The sequence below is a fragment of the Odontesthes bonariensis genome, chromosome 24, assembly GCF_027942865.1.
Source record: "Odontesthes bonariensis isolate fOdoBon6 chromosome 24, fOdoBon6.hap1, whole genome shotgun sequence".
Classification (NCBI taxonomy): domain Eukaryota; kingdom Metazoa; phylum Chordata; class Actinopteri; order Atheriniformes; family Atherinopsidae; genus Odontesthes; species Odontesthes bonariensis.
In genome coordinates, this window is record NC_134529.1 from 9,887,663 (window position 1) to 9,913,340 (window position 25,678).

The 25,678-nt window shown below is 43.1% G+C and overlaps 1 protein-coding gene across 3 annotated transcripts in view; it reads left to right on the forward strand.

Annotated features, from left to right (window-relative positions):
- Positions 1-395: 395 nt before the first annotated feature.
- Positions 396-25,678, forward strand: part of fut8b (fucosyltransferase 8b (alpha (1,6) fucosyltransferase)) — an 85,458-nt gene continuing 60,175 nt past the window's right edge. The window contains exon 1 of one of the 3 annotated variants that reach the window (XM_075459444.1): positions 396-590. The gene's annotated coding sequence lies outside the window, so the exon portion shown is untranslated. Of the gene's footprint in view, positions 591-904; positions 925-25,678 lie in introns of those variants that run through there. The other 2 variants (XM_075459443.1, XM_075459446.1) reach the window with 2 other exon arrangements.

Genomic DNA, 25,678 nt, shown 5'->3' on the forward strand with positions numbered 1-25,678 from the left:
CACAAGTGTAAGGAAATGTGTAAGGACAGGCCAATAAACTCTAAAGCAGATCACTACAGACATTTTTATTATTAGCTGGAATGGAAATCTCACTTTTAAGATGTAAGGAAATTCTAGCTCCACGTGTAGGCCTATGTAACATTTCAGGTTAATACAGCTGTTTTTTTCTAGCCTTTTGGAAGCAACTCGAGAAAGAAAATGACTTGTTTAACTCGGAATTCAGACTCAGAACACAGTCATTTGTCTATTTTGGTGATTTTTCAATGACCATAAGCCGGATTTTGAACACTTTTCACAGTCAACTGCAGTTTTAGTCGAGCTTATTCGGCGGATTATTTTGAAATTTTGCAACCGGATGTTTGGTTCTCCCTCCTCTTTGGTTTGTGTTGACACCGGCCATTCAGTAGATCCCCACAGAGCAGACCAGTCTGCCGTATTCAGAAATCCAAGCTCCTTCAGTTCCTGTTTCCGCTGCAGCCTTTCTCCTCAGTTTTCAGGAAAAAAACAAATCTCGGCCGCCGCTGCGTCAGACCCAGCCTCCGCAGCCCCGGTCGGATGCCTCAGGAAGCCGGCGTGTCACGTCAAGGTAGGTGAGAAAAACCGCGCTTGCTTGACAGGAATACAGACGCAAAAGAGGCAGTAGATCTCCCCGACACATCCCGGCCTGTTGACTGCGTCTGACCAAATAGCGGTCACCGCGGCTAGGAATGTCTGGTCCCGTTATATCAGCGCCGTCACTCGGACATGTTCGCCTCTCTTCGGAGGGATGGTGCTTTTTGCTCTTGGTGCGTTACTTTACACAGCTTCTCGTCCCTCCTTTGTTGCTCATTTTGAAAAGCGTGGTCCAAACAAATGGTGCGTCCTCGTAAAGACCCATTCATTTACCCTGAAACCTCAGTGAAGACTACACTTACTTGAACTGGGGTGAGTGAACGAGTGTTTATTTGAGAATTTGACAGCCTTCTTAAAGGCATCAACAGCTAGAAGCGCGTAGCCTATATGCTAGCTGCAGGTCCACGCGCGGGTTGGTTTCTGTTTGGTCCGCCGTGAGTTGATACCGTTAAGTGTGAGTGAAACGCATTTGACCCGCAGCCTCACGCACACTCGAAGTGAAAACAAAGGCACATGACTCTCGGAGTGTTTGTTAAGTATGTGTGTATTTTCCTGTATCGTCTCCGTTGTTACGAGCACAGCTGCCAGTGTGTCAGCCTCGTTGCACTGCTGTCATTATCAGGAATGGCTCAGCAGTAATCACCACAACCAAGAGTGACTTTGGTGTTTTAGTATATGAAGGTGTCGTTAGTGTGGTAATAAGGCCTCTCAAATGTGATGACTAAATGAAGCGACTTGGTATTGCAGTGAGAGGGAGCCTGTGGGGTGTTCCGCCTCGCCATCCTCTCCTCACTTTCCTTTCCAAAGCTGATGATGACATGCAGGTATTGACATTATACAATGCCTGACCAAAAACGGAGAAAAAGAAAATAAAAGAAAAGCATCAAATCTAGACAGATCTTGGTTCAGCAATATTATGTGCCTGCAAACGAGGTCAGCTGTCTACCTGAATATACTGAATGACCGGGTTTTTCCATTAGTTTTTTTCTTCTTCTTCTTCTTCCCTGATGTCACAGGCATACTCCAATATGACAATGCCAGGATTCATCAGGCTCACATTGTAAAAGAGTGGCTCAAGGAGCACAGACATCATTTTCTCACGCAGGGATTGGTCCCCACAGAGTCCAGACTTGAGCCACTGTGAGAATCGTTTGAGACGTGGAGATAACTTTACGCAGCGAGTTTGACACAAGATCTTGGTGAAAACTTAACGCAGCTCTGCACAGAAGTTAATGTTGTGGTTTTGTGTAAGCTTATTGACACGATGTGACGGCTATTGCACGATATAATCGAAGCTAAAGGTGGTGCCACAACACAATACAGTTTGGGACTTTTGACCAGGCACTGTATGGGACTCAACTGACTGAATCTGTGTCTAAGGCTCAGCTCCCAGTAGGGGCCCCCATTAGAAGATGTTTGCCTTCTCCATCATGTAGAAGTGCCACCAAACTGGCTTGTGATGAATACGCAGTATTGTGTGGAGGCTAAAATCAAAGCATGTCAAGGAAGAGCATAGTGTGAGACCATTAAAAAAATTTTTTTTTAGGATGTCAGATCCTTTTTCTTATGTCTTTGACAGCATATCGTCTGGCAATAGATTATTATCGTAGTGCCTCAGCTATCCCAGAGTTTTGATCCATTTGCAGCCAATATTTGTTGTGCTCCCAGTTGTTGCTGCTCACAATGCAGAAACGCAACACCCATGGACAACTAATTCATCATTAATGTTATCTTATAAAGTATGCCTTGGTAACCGGTAGAGCAGATTGATTGAGTTAGTAGCCCTAATCCGTTCATGAATAAGTAAACAGTCGTATATATTGCGCTGACAGCCGTCTGTGCCATGGCAGGGGAGCTGGGTCCTGAATTCCAGTTGCAGCGACTCTGCCGCTCCAGATAGACGTCTGTTTAAATTTGGACTGCTTAAAACTGTCAGGGGCCAATTATTTGACATGAAGCAAAGTGACTCGGTCACTGGTAACAGTTTTCTTTCATCAGACCTTTGTCATTTTTGGACTGAACACAGCCATGAGTGGACTCAGTCATGTCAGCCCAGTGCAAATATTTACACTGGAGTAGTTCATTCAAGGCTGTGGAATTTTAGATGAAGCAGTTAAAGCCAACGGTAAATTTCAAGTGACCCTTGAAATTTACATGGCAGGTTCGTCTGGCTGATTGCATTGTAAAAATGGCACAATGGCCCGCCATGTACTTCCTCAAACACATGATACTGTGTCTGTAATTCAGCAGAATGTTCATTCTATTCATTCTAGCTGATCAATTTCTATCATTTCCCTACCTCTCTCTCTGCCCTTTTTTTTTGCCTCCACCTTCCATGCCTCACGCCACTGCCTGTCTTCATTTTTGACTAATGAGTTCATTAAACATATTAACGTCGCTCTGCCAAAGACGTTAGATGCGGAGCGGTGAGCAAAAACGGACGGTGACTCATTTAGTAGTTTTAACCTGTATTTGAAATGTATGGCATGTGTGGCAAACACTGCTTCTGTGTTTGGTTTATTGCAGCAAGCCACTGCCAAGCAGAGTTTTATTTAAAATAGCAGTTGGATTTGTTTTTCATTTCATCTCTGTCTGCAAAACCAGCCTGTCACCTGCACAGCAAGTGCCTCTGTTTGCATGAAAAGCCATTCTAATTTCAAGCATCACAGTGTTTTGGCTCAGTGTACAGTGTGTGTATAATGCTTGATATTGGCTTCATGTGCTGTGTATACATCCCCTTTCCCCCTTGTTGTTCCAGATATATCCCAGTTTTTTGTTTTTATTTGTCTAAAAGTGTCAGACGAATGAGGGGAAAAAAACTGTATAGAGCTATAAAAGAAACGAACAACACATTTTGAAGACATGTTTCCAGTTTTGGGGCCTCTTGCTACAAGCACAAAGAACACTGAGGTGAAGAGACTATACAAGACACAGAAATGCTTGTAGCAAGCCTTGGTAACAATGTTACCGAAAGAGGAAGGCTCATCTGGAAGCATTGTTTTGTTGGTATTGTTAATCTCTGTGCAGGGTATTCCAATCCCAGACAATGAACTCTAAATAGAGTATAAGCCATGGAAAAGAAGCTTTTACCATTGTTGTTTCTTTTTGGAGGAAGGGAAAGTATGAAAATATATATTTATGGATACCAGGAGGTGTCCTAATGTCTTCCTATAAAAGACTGTATCTTTCAACACAAAAAATATGAAGAATAACTGCTTCATGAATAGTCCAATGAGCAGTCTCTGTATCAGTGTTAATTTCGTCAACCAGGACGATGACGAAAATATTTCGTTAACGCCCCTTTTTCCCGTGACAATGACGAGACGATGACGCACAAAATTGCTTCCAGAAAATAAAAATATGACGAGAATAAAAAATGATTTTCGTTAACGAGACTAAGACAAGACGAAATTTACAAGCCATGGACGAATGGACATTAAAAAATGTAATTGTTTATAATTAATTTGTAATTGTTAATATAAATGTTTCTTGAACTTCAGAAGATTACGCGCTGTTGCCCTGTTTGTCCCTGCACGGCGCCTGTCCCACAGTGCCTCGCGCGGCTCAATCAGTCAAGTAACGTAGCCGATAGCAAGCTATAACTTAACCATAGCTAGTTCAACTTTGCAGTCCAGTCATGGCGTCAGGCTCAGATACCGGTATACGGTTTGTTGGAGCTGGGCGAAAACAACGCCTGGATGTATGGAGCCATTTCGTTTATAACGCGAAGGACAACAAAACAACCTGCATGATAATGATTGATCATGCCGCCGATGCCGGTGGTGGCCAAGATGAGAAGTTCTATTCTGCACAGTGTTATATAAATAAAATAGAGAAAAAGAGAAGCAGTGTGTGGAGAAGTTTTATTCTGTACAGTGTGATATATGTTAAAAAGAGAAGCAGTGTGTGGAGAAGTTCTATTATGTACAGTGTTGACTAAAATGACTAAAATTTGACGAAGACTAAAATTGATTTTCGACATTGTGACTAACACAACAGACTAAGACTAAATTGGGAAGGCAATGACTAAATATGACTAAGACTAAAATTGATTTTCGACATTGTGACTAAGACTAAAACTAAATTAAAAAAAAGCTGACGAAATTAACACTGCTCTGTATGATAAGTGTTGGCATTTGGTTCTTATTTTTCATGCAAGACCAGTGTGTGGCTTTTGTTTTCTTTCTCCTCCACACTACAGGCTTTTGATAACACCACTAAAGAGATGTGGAATTTTTTATGAACCATGAGATATATAACTTCTGGTCCTTTAGGGATGGGGAATGTTGAAAGAACCATCTGCATCTTATGCGTGCAGCATCGTGTAGATATGTGCAGAATGCAGCCCTTCTAAAGGGCATTATCTATAGGAAAAGAACCTTTCTGCATCACTCTTATCCTGCTGTCATCCTGCCAGAGGGCCGTTATTATCTGTATTGTAAGACAGAGTGTCTGTCTAGTGATTGTGGGAGCCAATCACAGGGTGAATGTGAGGCAGGTTTCCATGGAGAATAGTGGACCGGCCCAAGAGGCTGCTGAAGCTCAGCTTGAGCAGGCTAGCTTGATCCAGGCAGATAGCATTCTCCAGCGGGAGAAAAAGAAATGTCCCAGAAGCGCTGTTCTGTTGTCTGCCTGTCTAAATGTCTCGGTGCTTGTCTACCTGTCTCACTCAGTACAATGTGTAAAGACAAGATGGGGCAAGAGGAGTTCTGAATAGAAAGACTGGCACAATAGAAGCTTCGCACAACAGACATCGTATTTCTTTCTGCAAAAAAGGCAAAAAGTCGCACATGCCAGGAGGAGGAAGCTCGGCCCTACATCAGTGTGTGCTTACTCTCGTCAAGCTTGTATCAAGGAATTAGCTGAATGATGACTGCATCTTGGGGTCAAGCAGTGCGTTCCATGATGCCAGCTTGCTCTTAGGCACATAGTCCATTTTCCGTTACTACCTGCCACTACTACATGCCACCTTTGTTTTTTCACACATGATGACACCAGTGCACAATGAATTTGCATCATTTGCATTTGAAGGTTTTGTGAAAAGGCCTACTGCCACTGCAGCCTGAGTTGGAAAGTTGGGAACTACGTGACTTGGCTCATTTGTGCTGTCCCGAAATAGGTATGTACCCATCCACAGGCAGCGCTTAGACAGATTCTTCTTTCCCTTTTTCTCTGCTTTTCAGTAGGAGGCACTTAACTCCCTGTTGTTACACAATCTCCTGTGTGGCTTTGCATTAATGTCTGTATCAATCTATATATATTTAGTATATTTATTTATTCTACTTTTGTTTTTCTGTGGCTGCAGAGAACTGCAACAAAGAGAATTAAAGTTGTTTAGCACCTTGTCTGCACGAAGAACTGAACTCATGGGGGTGTGACACACAGTGAGAATCTTTAGCTCATCAGAAGTTACTCAGGGATTTACTGTGGGATGCAAACGGAGACCCAAAACCTCCCACATAGCCACAAAATCCCCCAATGCTTAGTACCCACCGTCCATCAAAGAGCCTTTTAGCCCCTCAGAGTCCACAGCTCAGGCCAGGATCAGAGCAAGCTTGGAGGGCTGGTGGGATTGAGAGATGCTGCTAAAAATTCTCAGCTGCCTGACTAGATACTGTGCTGTCTGAGTCTTAGGCAGTGGCATCCTGCAGCGTCTAACTTAAAGCAGCGTCTGAATCTACTTTGGTATCCGAGAGCTCTTTCCAGAATCTGATCCTCCTTAAAGTGCAACCCACACTAGTGGCATCCATGGATACATGGGTCAAAGGTGTGGAGTTAAGAAGAAGCAGATGGGTGTGGAGGGAAAATTAGGAGATATGAGAGTGATAGTAATTGAGATAGCTGTGCAGCTTGAGGCACAAGCACTCAGATCAGCCGCATCATCCCCTCTCTTCCCACTTTAAAACATAAAAAGAGGGCCAGAGAACAAATGCTGGACATTAGGATCACAGTGACAGTTGCCCAAACTCATGCTGGGAATAGAACACAGAATGCACAGTCCCACAAAGACACACACATGGGAACAGGAAAGAACACGACTATGAGCTCATCTGACAGAATGGGTGCATTTCCCACACTCGGGTAAAAAGGTTGTATGACAAGCCTGCCTCTACATGGGGTGAGGGCTGATATTATTCTGTTTTCAACACGGGGCCAAAACAGGGCCCAGCAGCCACTCAGCCTCTACCCACACATGCTGAATGCCCTCCATTTAGCCAGAGGTATCAGATCCTAGGCAGTAACGAGTGTCCTGTGTGTGACCTCGCCACGGGTCCAGAGAGGGTTCAACCACAGGCTCCTGGAAAGGGGGACCTGGATGATGATGAAAGGTGTGCATTATCTTGCTCACAGGCAGGGGGCTGTTTGTGTCACTCATTCCAGTCCTACTTCTGGGAGGGTTTGTTTGCTTTGGTGGGGCCGTGGGTGTTTGTGGATTATTGGTGTTCCACTATTGATCCTCAAGGGGTTCATTCATCTCTATGACCTCCACTGAGAGAACATAATGTGAGGTCAGCTGCACTGTGTTGCCACAGGAGCTGGAAGTGATCCAGTGTTTTGTTTAGCACTAAGCCCCCCACACCCCCGACCCCCTCCTCACCCCTCAATGCCAAGTTCACAAGAGGTGAGGTGGTTAATGTGCACGTGTCTGTCTCCATATCTATCACGGAGTTCATTGTAAGCGCATGTGGCACTTGCAGTGTGTGTTACTGATGGTGTTTGTTGGGCGGCAGCTGAGAGGATTGCGAGGGATCGTAGAGGATTGGCCTGATTGGATTTCCGTCGTAGGAGTCCTGTCACCTGGCACAGCGTGGTGTTCAGGAAGACAGCAGGGTTGCAATCAGACAGCAGTCCCACTGCGAGTAAACAGCAAAATCTGTATCCAGGCACTGCTGATGCAAGCACTTTCTGTAAGAAAATACAGAGAAACATTTCCTCATACAAAGTATTCCACTGTCCAACAAACTGACCAACCGAGGAGGTTGGCTTGTCAAATCTTTGCTCTTTTTCCCTACCCCCAATTATAAAGTTCAAGTTTCAGCTCCTCCGAATCAAAAAGGCCTTTTATTTGAACACCCTAAGACACACAGAAATGATGACTGGTTAAAAAGAAAAAAAGATCCATTGTGAACCAGGCTATTTAGTTTGCTCTAAAACCAGAATGCAGCGAATCTATAAGACATTTTGTGCTCTTACTTAAGTCCATGAAGATCTGATGTGCTTACTGTGTTTTATCAACAACAACTGAATAAAACATCCTCACTCATTCAGCTTGATGGATCCCTTTTCTCTGGGGGTTGTTGAAAAGCACTCTGGGAAATATAGGAAATCACTAACTGAAGTCCAATTAGATGGAGAAAGCTGAAGGAAAGTGGGAACAACAAACAGTAATTACAAAAATCACTTCTGCAATGCATTGTTCATCATATATTAATGATTTTCAACAGTGTGGGAGTATCTAAAGCCCCTTTCACACTGCGACCCGCTATCTTAGCGGGTCCAAATTGCACCTTCGACCCGCGTCGAGCAATGTGAACGCTTGGCGTGTCAGGGTGACCCGTGTCGCCTGAAGCCGAGTTCAGGGGGAGTTGCCCAGTGGCAGAGCGTCACACGAAACACAGAAAATGCTGGGCGTGTACAATGACGTAGGCACAAGCCATGCGTCGGAGGTAGGGTGAAATACACCTGTCTGCATCAAATTTTTCAAACAAACGATGGCGGGACACCTTGAGAACTCATTTTTGCAATGCAGTTCATGGAGATGTTACTTTACGGTGCGTCTTGCTGCGTGGGAAACCGCGCTCTCCCATCTTTCTCGCCAGCCCTTCCAGCAGAGGTCCATCTTTCACCGTCCCCGAAATGTGGCGGAAAATAACGTCCTCTGCTCGGGGGCTGAGGAGCTCGCGGACCTCTTTGTCTCCCCAGTTGGCCATATTAAAAAATGTCTCCAACTTGATGTAGGCTAAAACAGAGTAAAACTTGTCCTCACCTGTCGCTGTTGTTCTGAATCAGCTGTCCATTCTGTCTTTTAAACTCCTCACGTCACGCCCACGACCGACCCGCGTCGATTGTGTTCACATCAAACTCGGCTTGGCAAAAAGACTAGGGTCCGACGCGGGTCGAAAGGCGAGTCGAGTTGACGCGGCAGCCCGGGTCGGCAGTGTGAACACAACAGCGGACACGCTAAATTCGCGAATTAAACGCGGGTTATTCGGCAGTGTGAAAGGGGCTTTTGAGTGGATTATTTTTTTAGTTGTTTTCTCACAACAATACAGTTGGACTGAGGGGGATTTATCTGAGGATAACAGCAAAGGATTCACGTGGTAATACAGAGGAAGAGAAGAATGTTGGACAGATGACTGTTAAAAGTGTGTGAATCTGTAATGACCAACATTTGTGTGCATGACTGAAATAAATCCTTAATCCTAATGTTTCAGGTTTTGTATTACAGATCTAAATAGCCCATAATCAAGTTTATTTTTATGCATGTTATCATGGAAACAATTTCTTCTCTTTGATGTTCAACAAGTGAGCAACTCCTGTTTCCTTGGAGATGAAATAGTGAAAGGTGCACACACATTTCCCTGGTAGAAAACTGTTAACCAAAAGGTTTTGTTTTGTTTTTGTTTTTTCAGCAAGAAAATAATACAACATTTCTTCCTTTTTTTTTTCTGAATTCACAAACCATTTACTCAAGTTTCACAACTACCTGTCTGATAGGCAGAGGTAATTATCTCGTGAGAGCTCTGGGTGGTCCCACGCACTCTTTGGGTCATTGTTCACACGACTCAATGCAGCTAATTTAGCCAGCTTTGACAAACAATTCTGCTGTTTTTGATTATCCCCAGTTGAGTGCAGAAACTTCGGATTGTGATTAATCTGTACGTTCATTCTGCAACTCAAGGACCACAGAGGTGTCGTGTAACAAATTACACTGTTCTCCTCTCAGTGAGCTGAGAGCAATTTATACTTTTATGCAATTTTATCACCCAATAACTGAATAGCAGAGCTACTTGATCTGAAAAATGGAGACAAAAAGATCACATCAGCATATTTTGACATTTATTGTGATTGGGTGCATTTGCAGAATGAATTTCAGGTGATATTAACTTTGTAGATGTAGCTTGAAACATTTCCAGGAGCTCTTTCTTTAGAATGAAGTTGGAATCTCTCTTATTGAACCTCTCTGTGATGTTGGATCCCTTGTTTCTTAATGGTATTTCTGGGTATTAAGAAGTTCTGTTGGCCGGAAAAGTCTCATTGCCAATGTTTAAGTTATTGATTAAATCATAAAAATGACCTCATAATGCTAATGTTGCAGGCTGTGGTCATAGACGTTGCATTTTTTTGTTTTTGTTTTTTCTCTGTTGGTGCATCGTCAGTACAAAGGGAGTCGGTTGTAGGTTTTAGTGCTGCCTTGTTTGAGTAATGTACATTATATTTTTGTGAAAATAAACATGTATTACTCCTAGGACTAAGCAGAAAACACTGGCTGCCAGCAGTTTTCCACATCACTCCAAAAATAAATAATTGCAGAAGTGAAAAAGTCGATGCGTTCTTGTTTAAACAGAATGCATAATGTCGAGGGTGAATTGAGCGCTACATTTGGTAGAAGTTATCTTTTTCACATGTCGTCCTCGTGTTTCTGCCATTTTCCTGCAGTCTCACACTTTGCAGAACTGGAACTGCAAAATGAATGATTAAGAAACGAACTGCTTCCTGTGCAATGCTGCTGAGTACACTGTGTAAGCGTGAAAATGAGTTGGTCTTTATTACACTGACACAACTTAAATCATTCACATACTCGATATAATCTCTTTCTGCATAGAGCTACTGACTGGTGTCTCTGAAGCATCAGTCAGATGTTGTGTGTAATTTATTTCACCAGTATGAGTAGTGTGGTGGAAGCACTTTTTACCTGCCCAAATGCCCTCCATAGAAAAGAGCAAACCAACATCCAGCCATTGGAGGCTGGAGCCTATCCCAGCTGCCATTGGACGAGAGGCGGGGTACAACCTGGACAGGTCACCAGTCCATCACAGGGCCACACAGAAGCAAACAGGACAAACAACCGTGCACACTCACAGTCGCTCCGAGGGACAATTTAGAGTCACCAATCAACCTACCATGCGTGTTTTTGGATGGTGGGAGGAAGCCGGAGTACCCGGAGAGAACCCACGCATTCACTGGGAGAACATGTGAACTCCACACAGAAAAAAACACTCCCGCATACTTAGTTTATTTCTCTCTCTCATCTATTGTTTTCCTTGTTCTGGTTCTCACTCTTTATTATTGATATTTCTGCTGATCTTCAAGGAAGACATTTGATTAACTAGCCTTGTTGCAGTAGCATTTTGCTCTTTCAGGTTTGTAAACCCTGCAAGACATGGTGATCCACCACAAATACCCCTGGCTTAGTTTTCAGCCAGGTACAGAGGCCACCTCTGCTTTACCACATCAGCACTTTTTATTGCCTGTGCAAGCTTGTTGAGCCCCTAATAGAAGTCCAAGCCCTATTATTCTGTTGACGTAGGACAGATGAAGGGAAAATAGGAAGAAGAGCAAGAGCAAGTGACTGACCACATTCCAAAACACGATAAAATCTCATTCACACAAACAGCAGGAAAGTGTGAGAGAGGACTGGAACGACAGCGTGGAGCTAGTCCGAACCAGTGGGATGTTTTCTGTTTGTGTCGGCTGCTCAGGGCGAGGACTGACGAGCATCGAAGAGACACTCGTGTGATGCCAGCCACGCTACCGAGTTTTCAAGTATGTGTCTGTGAAATAGCTGTGTGACAAGCTGCTCAAGAAAACAGACTCTCCTTGCCTGTTTTTTTTCTCCTTTTTTTTTTTTACTTTTCTTTGATCGTGCGACAAGTGCAAAGAATTGAAGTTGGCACGTCAACTCAGCGGAGCTTTAAGCACCCAGCGAGAGCTTTTCCTCCTCACTTTGATTTGAGCAGCAAATGATGGATAGAATCCACTGTTATGGTTGTCTTAAAACTTTTGATGTTTAAACGGAAAACTAAAACAGTGCAACTACCTGAATTGCTGAGCTTTCACATTGGAGGATCAATGAGGCAGGGCCCAACCCTTATAGCACACTTACTCATCATTATTTCACATAAACAGATCACGTTATTGAGAACCATTCTGCTACCTATAGCTGTAATCTATTCTTTAGAGCTAATTACATATGTATTATTGAACTTCTAGTCAAAATGAGTGTCTTTACATAATGGAAAGGGCCCGTCTTCATCTCTAAGCTCACCCCTCTGTTTAAAAGCTGATCCATCCACACGACTGATAGAAATAACAAAATGCCTATGTGTCTTTCGCAGTCATAGCCGCATCATCCGCTCCACTCGGTCTTTGCTCTCCTCTGGCAATTGGCGTCCTAATTGAGGCACTCTTGAGCTATGTTTATCACCAGGGCAACATTGCCCTGCAGATAATCATTGTCTTGTGGATTAGCATAACAACAGAGAGGAGGCTTTGCTTTAATTCCACTAACACTGGACAGAGCTCCTTTGTGTCGGTAGCCTGCCGAGCTTGTCTCAACTGGGATTAGAGGCACTCGCGCCCACTGTGCGCTTATGCCACTGCCTTTGAACTTGTCTGACCTCTTATTGTGTCCTTGGTTGTTTCTTACAGGAATATAAGCTTTGTAAGTATTTTGGACGCTGCCTAAACTTTGGCATTCCAAAACTACTCTTAACTACTCACGTTCACTGAAAGCCAGACTATAGGCGTTTACCCTCGACTCAACTTAACTAAAATTGCTGCTAACACAGATACATTTTATAGCATAAGAAAGGCAAAAACATGTGCCAACTCCATACACACTGCTGCTGTATAAGTGATCTCTGTGCAAGATACCTTTAATGCTGGTTTTAAAATTAATCTGCCATATTTATTTATTTATTTTTGTACAGAAAGATTTTCCTCGAAAGCATTTCTTTTTGAAATGCTCCCTGTTGAAATGAATTGAGTATGGGAGCGGGATGATGCGTTGCTTCCATGATTGAAGTACCGTAAGATGGATTACTCGGCTGTACTCAAATAAGGGAATGTAACTACTGATGCAGAGAAGAACAAAGGGAGAAGTGCCTACTTTTACAGCCCCGCTACACCAAGCCGACAATCATCCATTCGGCTGGACCTTCGGTGAATATGCGTCTCTCTTTTATTTTTGGTGTGTAATACACCGTTGTCTGTGATTTTTTTTTTTTCCTAGTCTGAAGGTTAGAGAGAGCTCATTCTAACAGTTCAACGTAGAGAATGAGTGTATCAGAAAAAGAGAACAGCATTTGTTTTCTTCAAACTATACTAACCGGCAGTTTGAAGTCATCTCGGTTGTGTTGAAGTGTGCTTGTGTTTGCCACCTCTGGTTCTTCATGTCGGCTTGATGTATAAGAACCCTCACGTTCGAATGGAGTGGACGTGCTAGTCAGAGTTTCAGGTTACAAAAATGTTGGATGTGGTGCTCTTAAAATGTGCAACGGGGCATCTCAGACGTTGTTTAAAGCAAACTGATGCTCGGACTAATTGACACCCAAGTCTAACATAAAAACAGAAGCATATGCTCCAGATTAGTAGTAAAAATCCTGACAATTTAGCTTCAACATGGCATGTAGACCTGTGCTCGCGCGTGTTATGAGAAGCGAGTCACAATTGGTAGCAGGTGGTTAGTTGGTGGCACATGAGGGAAGAGGAGGCAGGCGTGTGACAGGAGTGTGCGTGGCTGTCCTGTCCTAATCTATTGCTGCAGAGCGGAGCAGGAGGGGTTCCCCTGAGACACAGGGTGTAACCACTCGTCTCTCCCTGCCGGCAGAGGGAGGGGGCTGCAGAGCACAGAGGCAGGGGAGTGAAGGAGAAAGTAAAGGCAAAGGGAGGAGCGGGGGCAGCCGCTGACCCCGAAAGCACACGAGATTAAGGAGAATAATAAAAAGCAGTCATCGCAGCGCTTCACTAATATGCGTGGTAATTTAAATACTCTCCAAAAAGAAATGTCAGTGATGTGTGGGTGGGCACATTGAGTGTGTGTGAGGGAGAGCACAGTGCACATCAACAATCTCCATGGAGGATTCCTGTGGTAAAGCGTTCTCAGCGTCTTGAGCAAACAAGTGGTGAGGCGTGCAAAAGGAATTTCAGGCCCTCTCCAAAAGATGACCACACCATTGCAAGGGAGCTCTTTTGAACGATTAGCGGAGCCTTTATGCTCTCAGATACAAACACACACACTCACTTCTTTGTCCCATTTATATTATAGGATAGTGGTTTCACACTTCTTCCTGTGGCTGACATTATCGGAGTGTGTTATCCTTTGCCAGGCTTTTTTCTGCTCTTATAATTCATGTTATAAGACCACCAGCCAGCTGTGCTTAATTCAGTGTAGGTTGGACTGTCAGTCCTTGGCAGGGTCATGGCAACATAGCATAGCCCATAGCTCCAGATAGCCTTTCTCTTGTTTAATTTGAGAGACAGTCGTGAACTCTTGTGATCACTCTGTGACCCACGTTTGAATATGATAAAATCTATATAGCTGTCAAAACTTCAGGTCTCTTGTTTTCACCTTCAGTGAAGAGCTGTTTACAAGCGGGTGAGTGGTGGGGGAGGGCGAGCGGTGTGAGGCAGACTGCTGGAGCAGGTGACATCTGTGACCCACCACAACAGTGGTGGATGCCGGACACATGCTCCTTCCTCAAAGGCTACTGGCACTGTTTCTGCCTCATTGAGCTCATGCCCACACACACACATACACACACACGCATGTTTTGAATACTTCCGATTGAATTAACTTATTTTGAAATGTATGGGATTCGACTTGCTTTTAGCTTTAAAACCTGTGAGACCGAATAACCTCTGCTCAGTCGCCTTGTTTTTTGTCTCCACTGTAAAGAATTTGGTCTTTTTCTTTACAATCTTAAGCACTTGACAGAACACTCAGAAAGACTGACTGCCAAACGTCAGGATCATCAGGTCACTGACAGCAAACACTCATATGTACTGTCCTTCCTCAAATAGAAGCAGAGGCCTTTATTTACTTAATCTGCTTAGGGTAACAGGCCTGCATCAGGAGCAAGGCCTTTATTTCAAATGCTCATTCTCATCAGTTTTACTTGTCATATTCTTCCCCAGTTGCTTATTTTATTGCCATTGTAGAATGGTGCACATAAACACTTGTTAATAGTACCGGTGCGCTCTTATGTGAATCAATCTGAACCATTCTTTCAGAATGGAATCTCGTAATCATGATAGGTAGGCAAAACGCTGCTGTCGTAAGATTTCCCCCCTCAGGAATTTGCCTAGAGGAAGTTCAAAGTGGAAATTTTGAACGGGCTAACAATCTACCAGGTTGACAAGCTTTGACTACACACTTCACTTTTCCTGTACCATGTCAAATTACTATCATTTCTGAATTAAATGAACAGAAACCGTTTTATGTGCGTATGTCACTCCTACAAATGCTTAATCCAGTACACAAAATGTTAAAAACAGCATGATTATTTCTCTGAATTGACCAGATAATAATGGTAAAAACAGAAGTTATTACTCTTAAGTGTTCACATTATACCGGTATTTTTCCATCTCATCTTCTACCTATTGGAGGGCTGCCTTTATCTGTTCATGTCAGCTCTGCTTGCTAATGATAAGAGGTCCGACTTTTAACTGAATACCAGTTTTTATTTGAGGAAATATGGTTTATATTAGAGCTGATTGGTCCATTTGCTTTCCCCACACAACAATCAATGTAAAACTTGTCTAAGGAATGGCTGCTCCTCTACGCTTATCACCAATACAACAGTACACACACACACACACACACACACACACACACACACACAGTCTCCTACACTGCATTCTGCACATGTGGCTAATTTGGAACTTTCTCCAGCTTTACAAAGTGACAATCAGATGATTGATCATGCCTCCTGAGTTATTAACCCATTATATATACCAAGCCATTAGCTGCTTGATAATTGGACTGTTAATTAAAACAGAGGCCTTACTTTCTCTCTGTTGAATCTCAAACTCCCCTCACAGATGGCAGTTTCATTCCTCATACCACTCTCCAGAAATTGTGTGTTTTCAGATACCAACAATAATCCGCACTCAGGATTTTGTCATTAGACATCCTACCTCTCTGCAATAAGTCAAAAGCTGTTATTCTATGACTTTCTTTATCTGCAGCTATGTGTCTCCATGCTGGCCTTCCCCTCTCATTCTCTGCATTTCTCCCCCTGGTTTCTCTTTGCATTCTAATAAAGCAGACTCTGAGCTGATGTGCCTTATCTCCTCCCATCTCCCGCAGTAAAGACCACTTCTGTTTGTTCTAAGCTTCCTGCCAGGTTTTCCTTTTCCCCCTCGTTTTTCTCCCGCTGCTCCTCTCAGGTTAGTGCCTCGTCCCGGTGCACAATGAATCAGAATTGTCAAAATAACTAAATGGTGTGCTGACCTGCCTCCAGACCTCTGCTTTTTTATCAAACGCTGTCATATACTGTTGCCAGACACCCACCCCCACTCCCTCACTTTCTGCAAGAGGTATAGATTGGTTGCGCTGTACCTCTGGCAGTGCGCCACACCGCTCGCTGACTGTCGCTGACAGAGGGTGTGTCCAGTGCAGGCTATGCTTGGCTGCATCAGGTTAGTGCTGCTAGCTAGGACAGATTCAGCAAACAAACATATATTACAATGAAAGCAGGCAGAGTGGTTATATAGCCAAGGGGCCACAGTGTGTGTGTGTGTGAGTTTGCTTGCATACTAGCCCGCTTTCAGACATGACGGTGTAAGTGTGTGCATTGACCTACTATGTATATTGTGCACTACAAGAAGCTGCAGACCCAGGCTGTTTCAGAGCTGTAATGAAGTCAAAGCTGAACTTGCCAGATGTATAAACAGTCATCCAAAACACAGCGTTCCAAATCTGTGTACACTTGCTGCGTGCATCTTTGCAGGGTTTATGTGGAGCGAGCTGCGAAGGTCAACGCAACTCGACTCGGCTTGAGAGAAAGTTAAGCAAATGTTTCAGGTGTCGGATCACTTTTTTTTTCAGTAACGCAAAAATGTCAAAAGAAAGCTTTGATTTCTCAAACGGGATTTATCACGATAGGGTTTATTTATTTATTTATTTATTTGAATGGGGTTGTGTGGAGTGCTTCTCAGTAGTCAGTGTCTGCCCTGCAGTCGTTAACGGAGAGCTCCTAATTTGGAGAATCTTGTAGGTGAGCCAAAAGGGGCAAGAGAGAATATTTGCCACTTTGACACAACTTAAACCTTCAAAAATTTCACAGCAGTTCCCGATCGCTTAATTGTAGACGTTTTACACCACGTTTCTTTTGCAGAAGACGGTTATTTAGTCACTTTAAAACACAATATTGTGATAAAAAGCTGTGTTCCCTTCTTCAGTTGAAAGAAATGTAGTCTAAAAATCAATAACTGATGCCATATAGATATCTAATACAGTGTTGGCTATAACCTGCTCGAGCAGATGTTAACTTAGCTCCCCTGTGTTAGTTTAGTAGTTTAGCTCTCCAAAAAGACCAGGTTGAGTGCTGTCTATGTAAGACACTAACTACTCATAAATCCTTCACGCAAACCCAAAAAAACCAAACACCTTTAACACAATCAGAATACAATGCCCAGGATAGTTAATCGTGGAATAATCCATTGAGATTATGAAAAGTCCTTTAAAATGGGAACCATGTTGCACCAGGTGTTATTGGGTGATATGGATCAACAAGTGGAATGAAGTTGCTTCATTAATATTGTAAATCTTCATTCACATATTTCATTATTCTCTGCGTTGGCTATGATAAATCTTGACAGAAGGGGAAATCATCCTCATCATTCTCCACAGCTGCACCAGGCCCTTCTCCTTCCCCACATTTTCTGCTTATCTTTACCCAGATTGTCAGATAAAGGCCGAAAAAATGCAATTGCTCATCTAAAGTAAGAGTATTAAGATGTCTTATCAGCACCAGTACTGACGTTAGAGGCACAGTCGGCGCTCCTCTGATGTTTTTCCCCAGTTTCCAGTGGGGACTCGTTTGCAAAGGATTTGACTGGTCCAGAAAACCTGTCTGCCTATCCACCCTGTGGACTCAACGCCAATACAGGGATTTGTTCTTTCTCTAGCTATAAATGCCTCCTCCTGTCTGTGGGAAAGCGCTGAAATTAATTTTACAGTAGGTTTACCATTTACTTTAGAGCCTGTACACCCTGCCATACAAGGCTTCTTGCTCAAGAATGAAGCTGGTGATGGATTGATATTGGGAATTTTTGCTTTTATTTCCTTGGATTTTCCCTTTTCAAGCTACGCTATTTTTGTCATTTTTCTCTAATCATATTCATCAGCTATCAAGATTTTTTCTTCTTTCGCATCTGAATGCTCAGTTCCCAAGTCACATGATGAAAATCAAAGGAATATTAGCTCTGTCACGAGTTGGCCCCTTTAGTATGACCTGTCACAGTTACATTTTCCCATTTTCTCTTCATCTGTCACTGTCTCACATGCTTCCTTTCTTTTTCACCCATTTTCTCTCACATGGTCTGTTATATAAACACAGACAGCTGACAGATATGTGCAGTCATATTAAATCCCAGCTCTCTCTTGATAATTGTAATGCTTCTTGTACTCGATCCATCTATGTGTCTCTTTTTCCCCGCGCACACAGCCAGACACTTGCCTGAGCTCAGGTGTGTGGATGAGGTGGCGGTCTGCTCTCTCTGTCAGATCCTCAGCTCCCACTAGCTTTCCAGATGGCCTCGGTGTCGGCACCGCACCTTTCATCCACATGGCCCTCCTGACGTCCTACCCAACCCCATCCCTCATCACCTGCTTCCTTTAACAAAGTACGCGATCACAAATTAAGTGAAACATGTCCAACATAAAAAAATTCCTCATTTGCATTCATTTAGGAGGGACTGGAGTGAAAAGCGAAGCGGAGTCTGAAAAGGTCAACGCTTCATGTTGACCAGCTTTATTCAGCAGCCAGCTTTCCAAAAGACTCATTTACGGATGTTTACTGTTTAATGTAGATCTCACTCAACTGTGTGAAAAGTATTTATAGTCTTGGACATTAGAAAATACGTGTGGAGCGTTTAAGTTATACCGTAACCGAAATGTTTGCTTTTGTCTTTTATCACCAAATTAAAAGTGAAACATTTAGGAAGAATGAGACCCCCAGAAGGAAGTATCATAGGTTTTTTATCATGAGAAAGGCCCCGCAGACACTTACTGTATTTATCTGGTAATAGCAGAAGAAAAAAGTTCAAATAAAGTGCCTGCAGATTGAACTGTGTCAGATGTGTCAGCAACAGAACATAGAAAAACTGACTTGTATTTTATTAAAACCCTGATCAGTAAATTATTCAGTGAAAGTCTGCAGAGGATGTGAGCTCTTGTTTTGTAATGCCCTGTTTCGCATTCATATGGCATCTTGGCTTCGCTCGGGGAGTTCTGCAGGAGAACGGTGCGTTTGCTTTCTTCTTGTGCTACAGTACAGAGCAGCTACACCCGAGCAGACTGGACAGCGTGAATGCATGTGGGTGTTAGGAGTACGGAAAAGGGTATTTTCCCTCCTCATTCACACTGCGTGTCTTTGACTTGGCTGCCACTTCTCAACTTTGATTCAGGCCACTTGTTTGGCTTTTTAATTCTGTTTCCATCGTCTCGCCTTTCAGTCATTATTGCAACAAGGTTCAGCCGTTCAAAAGATGAATTCCCATTCGCTCTCTGTCTCAGCGGCAACTCTTTTCATTAACGTGCCTCATTCACGCCATGCTGTTCTCTGTTAATACATTCCTCCTTTCACCCTTCCCTGGTGAATTCCGCAGCGCTGTGTATATAGAAACTCTCAATTGTTGTCCCTATCATGATCATCTCTCCCGCTGTCCTCTCCGCGTCTACTTTTTCTACCCCTCCCTTTCAATCTCTTCTCTATTCAGCATGGGCTTTGTCTGACCCCACCCCTTCCCGCCTCTCCTTGCGTTTCTGTCTCACTGTGCCTGCCTCCGTCCTCACTGCAGGGTTGAATCATCCCTGTTTCTGCTTGCCTTGTCACGTTTGGACCCCGTGCTCATCTGTCCAGGCCTCGTCACAAAGCGTTGGCGCTAGCTGGGCTGACATCTTGCTGCGGCACTACAGGCGTCTGATGTCCGTGACGCCGCCACTGACCTGTCCCTCACTCAAAAAGCACTGACATCATCAAACAGGGGGACACGTGTCTGCCGCAGGTGCTGTTAATTGCCCAGTACGGTTTGAGCTGTTTTCATCCGTGTCATTTTCAGATCAAACCGGGAAGGAGATTAGGAAGTTTGATATCTGTCTTTTTTAGTGTGTCATCAAAGTCAGACTTTAGCTGGCTACAGATCTTTTTTTAGGCCTTTTCATTCCAATCCTGCAGTTTCTTCACTTGGTATTCTCAGGCTGGTGTCTGCGAGAGGGTCCACATCAGCACTATTCTCCTCAGAAAGGAGCTCCCACTTCCCCACAGACTCGGCTTCAAACGGCACACCTCCCATCACACAAGCGCATATGCTCACATGCGCCCATACGCTTTGAACAGCAGAACCTTCAGCCTTGATGTGAAAGTGCACACAAATGAAAGCCCCCAGAATCCTCCTCGGTGGAAAATTGAGTCACGGTCCTTCTGCTCACGTAAACTGACAGACAAGCCAAGCGAAAAATGGAATCAAAATGTCCCTATATTGGGGAGTGTGTGGGCATGAGCAGTGACAGCGTGCGATTCTGTAACGAGCACATGCAAATCAAGACAAACCAACCCCAGGCTCATTAAATAAAACATGGGAGTAAGGACAAAAGCCTGCTTCTGCTGTAACCTTGGATATTCATTTTGAGTGCTCTTCCCTAATGTAGGGTGGAAGGATATAACGCAGGTTGACATCATGTGGCTGGCTGCGTCTTGGGTCTGTGCTGTTGTCATGTTGGCTCTGAGCACAGAGTAATGTGAGGAGATTATGTTTCTCAGATTGACCCGAGCTGACTGTTTGTGTTGATCTGTTACACACTTTCTGCTTTACACTGAAATAGAACTGCATTAACAGTGGCTCGCCAACATTTGCTTTGTAAAGTTTTGAAAGCAGAAACGATCCTCGCGGAAGAATTCCATTTGACAGTTTAGGTCATTTTATATCATACCAGGAGAAACGCAGAGTGACTGCTCCTGTTTTTTCTTGTTGGGGAGTTCTGTGTGAGGGGATACATTAAAGATGTATAATGCTTTACATGGCTGTCGTTGCTATTAGAAGTAAATGCCAGTCTAACTTGATACACCCGAGCAAAATGTTATACCTCATCTGCCAGTCCCATATTAGCGTATTGCATTCACTTAAAAAAAAATAAATTATTTTTTGGTTTGTTTTTCGGGTTATTTTTTCTGTTTTTCTGTCTAATTTATTTTTTCTGGTTTGTTTTTCGGGGTAATTTTTTCTGTTTTTCTGGCTATTTTTTTTCTCTTTTTTGCGTGGTAATTTTTTCTCCCTCTGTTTTTTGGGGTAATTTTTTTTTTTAGTTTAGAAAGCAACAATCAACGCATTCATTCCTTTATGAGGGCTCAATTTAATGGAAGCAAACATGACTGGTTTGTTTAGTTTAATCAAGTTTTACTTTGACCTGGGTTTAAGAAACTGGGAGATAGTCCTGTCTTTAAGTCATGTAGATGGTATAACTATTAGTTTGTCGACTTTACGCAGGCACCTGAAGACATGTATGGGCGGGGGCAGGAGTCACCTTAGGTCCAGGCTGGATAATCTTGCGGGATTTCAAAGTATCTCGATATTTCCGAAAAAAATTACCCTGAAAAACAGGGAGAAAAAATTATCACGAAAAACAGAAAAAAAAATAGCCAGAAAAACAAATCAAAAAATTAATTAGACAGAAAAACTGAAAATATTACCCAAAAAAACAAACCCAAAAATAAATTAGAAAGAAAAAAAGATTTTATTTTATTTTTTTAAGTGAATGCAATACGCTTCCGTACCATATCTATGAATTTTTCTACCAGCAGTACTGAGGTTCCTAACTGAAAACTTGAGGAGCCCCAGCCCAGACTTCGAAGAACCTTTTTACGCATTCATATATTTCTTCATGCTAACTGAATTACTGATAGATGTTTTTGGTACAAATGCACAAGTTAAAGACCTGCATAGATGCATAATGACGTAAAAACTGCTGTTTTATTTAAAAGGAGCTGTTTCCGCAGTGATAATGCAGCAGTAGTTGTGTTTCAGTGTTCCGTGTCTAAAGTTCATGGCCGTGTCAGGTCCAATAAATCTCTGACCACACAGTAAGAGGGACATTCAATTCATGGCACTTTCCATTGTGAGGTTTCAGCTTCATGAACTGTGTGAGCCCTTCCTGCCGAAGGGAGTAAGCTTTTGTCTTTTTCAAGATCGAGATCACCTGTTGATTTGGAGAATTCTCCTTGTGGGATATTTGGTACCCAAAGCTCTAAACAAAGTTCAGAGCCTGCCATCTATCTGTTCTCTTTCTGAAAAGCGCCAAGCGAGAGTGAGACTGCTTACTGAGCGGACACAGTATATGACAGCTGCATTGTTCCCACCCTCGGTTTATGACAAGAGCCTCCTGTATTTACACAACAGTTCACTCTTCCTTCTGGGGTTTTATGAGAGTTATGATGACAATTAAAAAGAAGAGAAAAAAAAAACGTACAGGTGGCAAATTCTGAAGTTGCTTCGTTTTTTTCCAAGTTATAAAACTGTCCTCAGAAATACTTGTTAAATGTTATGTATCAGAAGTTCCTTTTTGACATTTTCTTGTAGACAAACAGAAGTTTTATTTATATTAAGCGTTAACAGCTAAAACCACTTGTGTGTAATAAAGGCGTTGCATGCTTCTCCATCCTTATAAAACAAAGACTACATTTACTGACATCGCTGGATTTATTGATGCGCTACAGCAGCCACCTGTGGGTAAATAGATAACACCATTGGTAAGGATGTGCATCCTGTTACCCACGTGCAGGAGCATCCTTAAGAGTGTGCATGAGACTATCGGACAGGAAAAAAACTGCTTTATGGTGCACCTGGCTTATTACTGAAATTGCTTTGTGTTTTTGGTATTGGTGCGTATGCCTGATTGATAAAAACACGATTGAAATTTGGTCTTGTCTTGACCCAAATTACCGCAGGTGTATCAGATTTAGACTTGAGTGCTGCCCGGACAGAAAGAAAATGTGGATAGACAGGCGGAGAGGCTGCTGGGAGTCAGGATTAGATGCCTCCACTGGTTTTGTGATTCTCAGTTGCCAGACTATTAGTTGCGGGGACAGAAAAAGTTCAGGAGAGCCTGTTTAGATCAGGTCGTGCTGATCTGTTGCCCAGAATGACGGGAAAGAGGACTGATGTGCAAAGAGGACTGGAGCTGTGGCAGACAGTGTTCATTAATGCTTCAACCTCTGATACAGAATCCAATCAAGGGGCTCCGCACACAAGCACCCTCAAAGACTGAAGCCCTCTCGCACATGTACAGCTGTCCAAGCAACGATACAGGCGGGCTAAACGGGGGCACTGATGGCTTCACTGCCTCAATTGATGGGTGCTTAGAAGAAAGTGCAAGAGGGGAGCGGCTGGCCCTGTTGATGACTGTCTGATAGCCTGAGCTTAGGGCCACTTCTGTCCAACATACAGAGCCTTTACTTGATACCCAGGTGCTTCCTTTAAAGTGCTGCAAATATTTTAGCAGATACAGTACAACCCCTAACAAAGCTGCCCCACTTCCAGGTGTGGAATAATACTCGTAAAAAAAGCTGTGATCTCTTATAAACATATAGGGCATTCAAACAAAGCTTGTATCCAAAGTCTCAGAAAGGGCAACAAGTTATTTTAGCATCATAAAGTGCCTACATTGCATAAATAGCTGTCTCTTCATAGAACTGGCATAACTGCATGTGGCAGAATGTGACTGTGAATTTACAATTTTTGCCGTGTGACAGGCTTGGCAGCGCACAGTGCAGCGTCTGTCACTGTACTCTGTCTGTTTGTACTGTCACTCAAATGTTTACCTCCCAAATACCCATCTGAAATGTAATCAGCAATATGTGGATTGATTGTAAGCCTGTTTGGTGGCGTGATTGGCTCAAACGCTGGACAAACAGGCAGAGTGCCGGCGAGCATTTTCCTTAGATAAAGAGGACAAATGCTGACAGGCTCTGCCGGCCAGATCTGCCCTTGACCTAGCTGGTGGGGAAGACAGTGAGAGCATGGGGTGCTTTTGTAAACAGATGCCTTGATTAAAGCGTAGAATTATTTTTATTCTCTGCTCTGTTGTACTGTCAAAGGATCATTGCTTTTTTGCATTTTCTGTAATTTATAAAGGTCTTGTTCTTTACTTTTAATACTAAGTATGAAATTCAGGGTACATATTGTTGTAATGTCACAGTGTGTGGCCGTTGCTTTTCTGGGATGACAGCTTTCCCTTGGTGGTCCTTTTCCCTTGTCATCTTCTCTTTCCTCCCTTTTGTTTTGTTTAGCGGTGCAGCTGTAGAACTATCAGCAGGGAAGCTGTTGGTGTTCCGGCCATAATATCGCTTTCATTAGCAGCAGAGCTTATGGTCTTGTTTCCTCCTCATTGTTGGTAGATTCCCGTAGTTTGGCCCGGCTTTCTTAATTATCTTAGCCAGTCGTTAACACTTGTTAGGAAGTTTCTATTGAGCTTACAATAACATAGTTGTTGTCAACTTGGGTAACATTATCTCCTCTTAACCCGTTTACACTGTTAAAGACAAACCCTGCAGTGGAGGAAAGAAGAACAAGTGACACCAAAACTCAGCAGAGACTTTGAAATTAAACGAATGCAGGTACAACAACTGAAATTGAATTTATTTTTGGTGGACAGCACCAAATAGGAATCAGGAGGCAATAGGAATCAGGAATCAAGACTGATCGATCTCCTTAGATGAGCTGACTTGGTCGAGAGCGCTGCATGAGTTGTTTGGAGTGGCTGCCGGACATGGAGCAACCAGCGTAGATGTGCTCCCTTCAAAGTGCATCCCTTTGAGCAGTCGGAAATGAAAACAGATCAGGATTTGCTCCATCAGGAATGCAGCGTCGAGCTGGGTAATGAATTCCAGGAGGCTGAGCATGCTAACGAGTTCATTATTGCAGCGTGGTTTAGGAGTAATTACCATTTTGCATCCAACGCCATTCAAGACCGGGTTGCTCTTGTCAAATTAAGGCAAGTGTGAATTCAGATAAATATTTGTGTAAGCAAGAATGAACAGTGTGGGCCTTGATGACGGCGATGGTAGAGATCAGAGTGGATTCTGAATCTTATTCACGGTGGCTTTAGTTATCTTATATGCATGTAGATCCACGACCTGAGGAGCATAGCCGAGACTGTACCTGATGGCGTCATGACCTCCAGATTAAAGATCTGGTGGCGTCAGTTGATGGGAACATAACAAGAGGCCTGGACATGAACTTGTGAAACACTTATCTTCGTGCTCGTCTGCTTACTTGCAGCAAGCCTGCTTTCTCACAGGCTCTTTACTCTGTTCTCATATTTCGGGCATTAGATTGAAAATAGCATAATCCTAATAAGCAGTCATGCATCAGGCCTACATCAGATAAGAAGGCTCATTTTAGGTCTCACAAGAACATCATTAATTATAAAAAAGGACAAGCCCCACTAGTTGTCTGTGTTGGTAGACTTATTCCCTGACTTCCTTCACCACACAGTCGCAATGGTGGATGTGCAAACGTATTCACGGAGCCTCAGAACTCTCCTATGCTTCATTTAGTCTTTTTTTTTTTTTTTTTTTTTTGGCTGATCAATAATTTTTTTCTGAAAAGACAAAAGTCTGTGATTTACTTTCCTCAGCAGAGTGTGCAGCATTGACACTGACAGTTTAAAGCTAAAGCTCCTTCACACTTTGCACAACCCAAAAGGTTTTTACCAGACATTTTGTTTTTGATCTCCCCACTTCATGGCGCTGATTTCGTAATTTGTGCATTTTTTTTAAGTTATAAATCATTTGTGTAATTGAATGATTGATGCCCTCAAATTGGTCATCTTTGCTGTGTG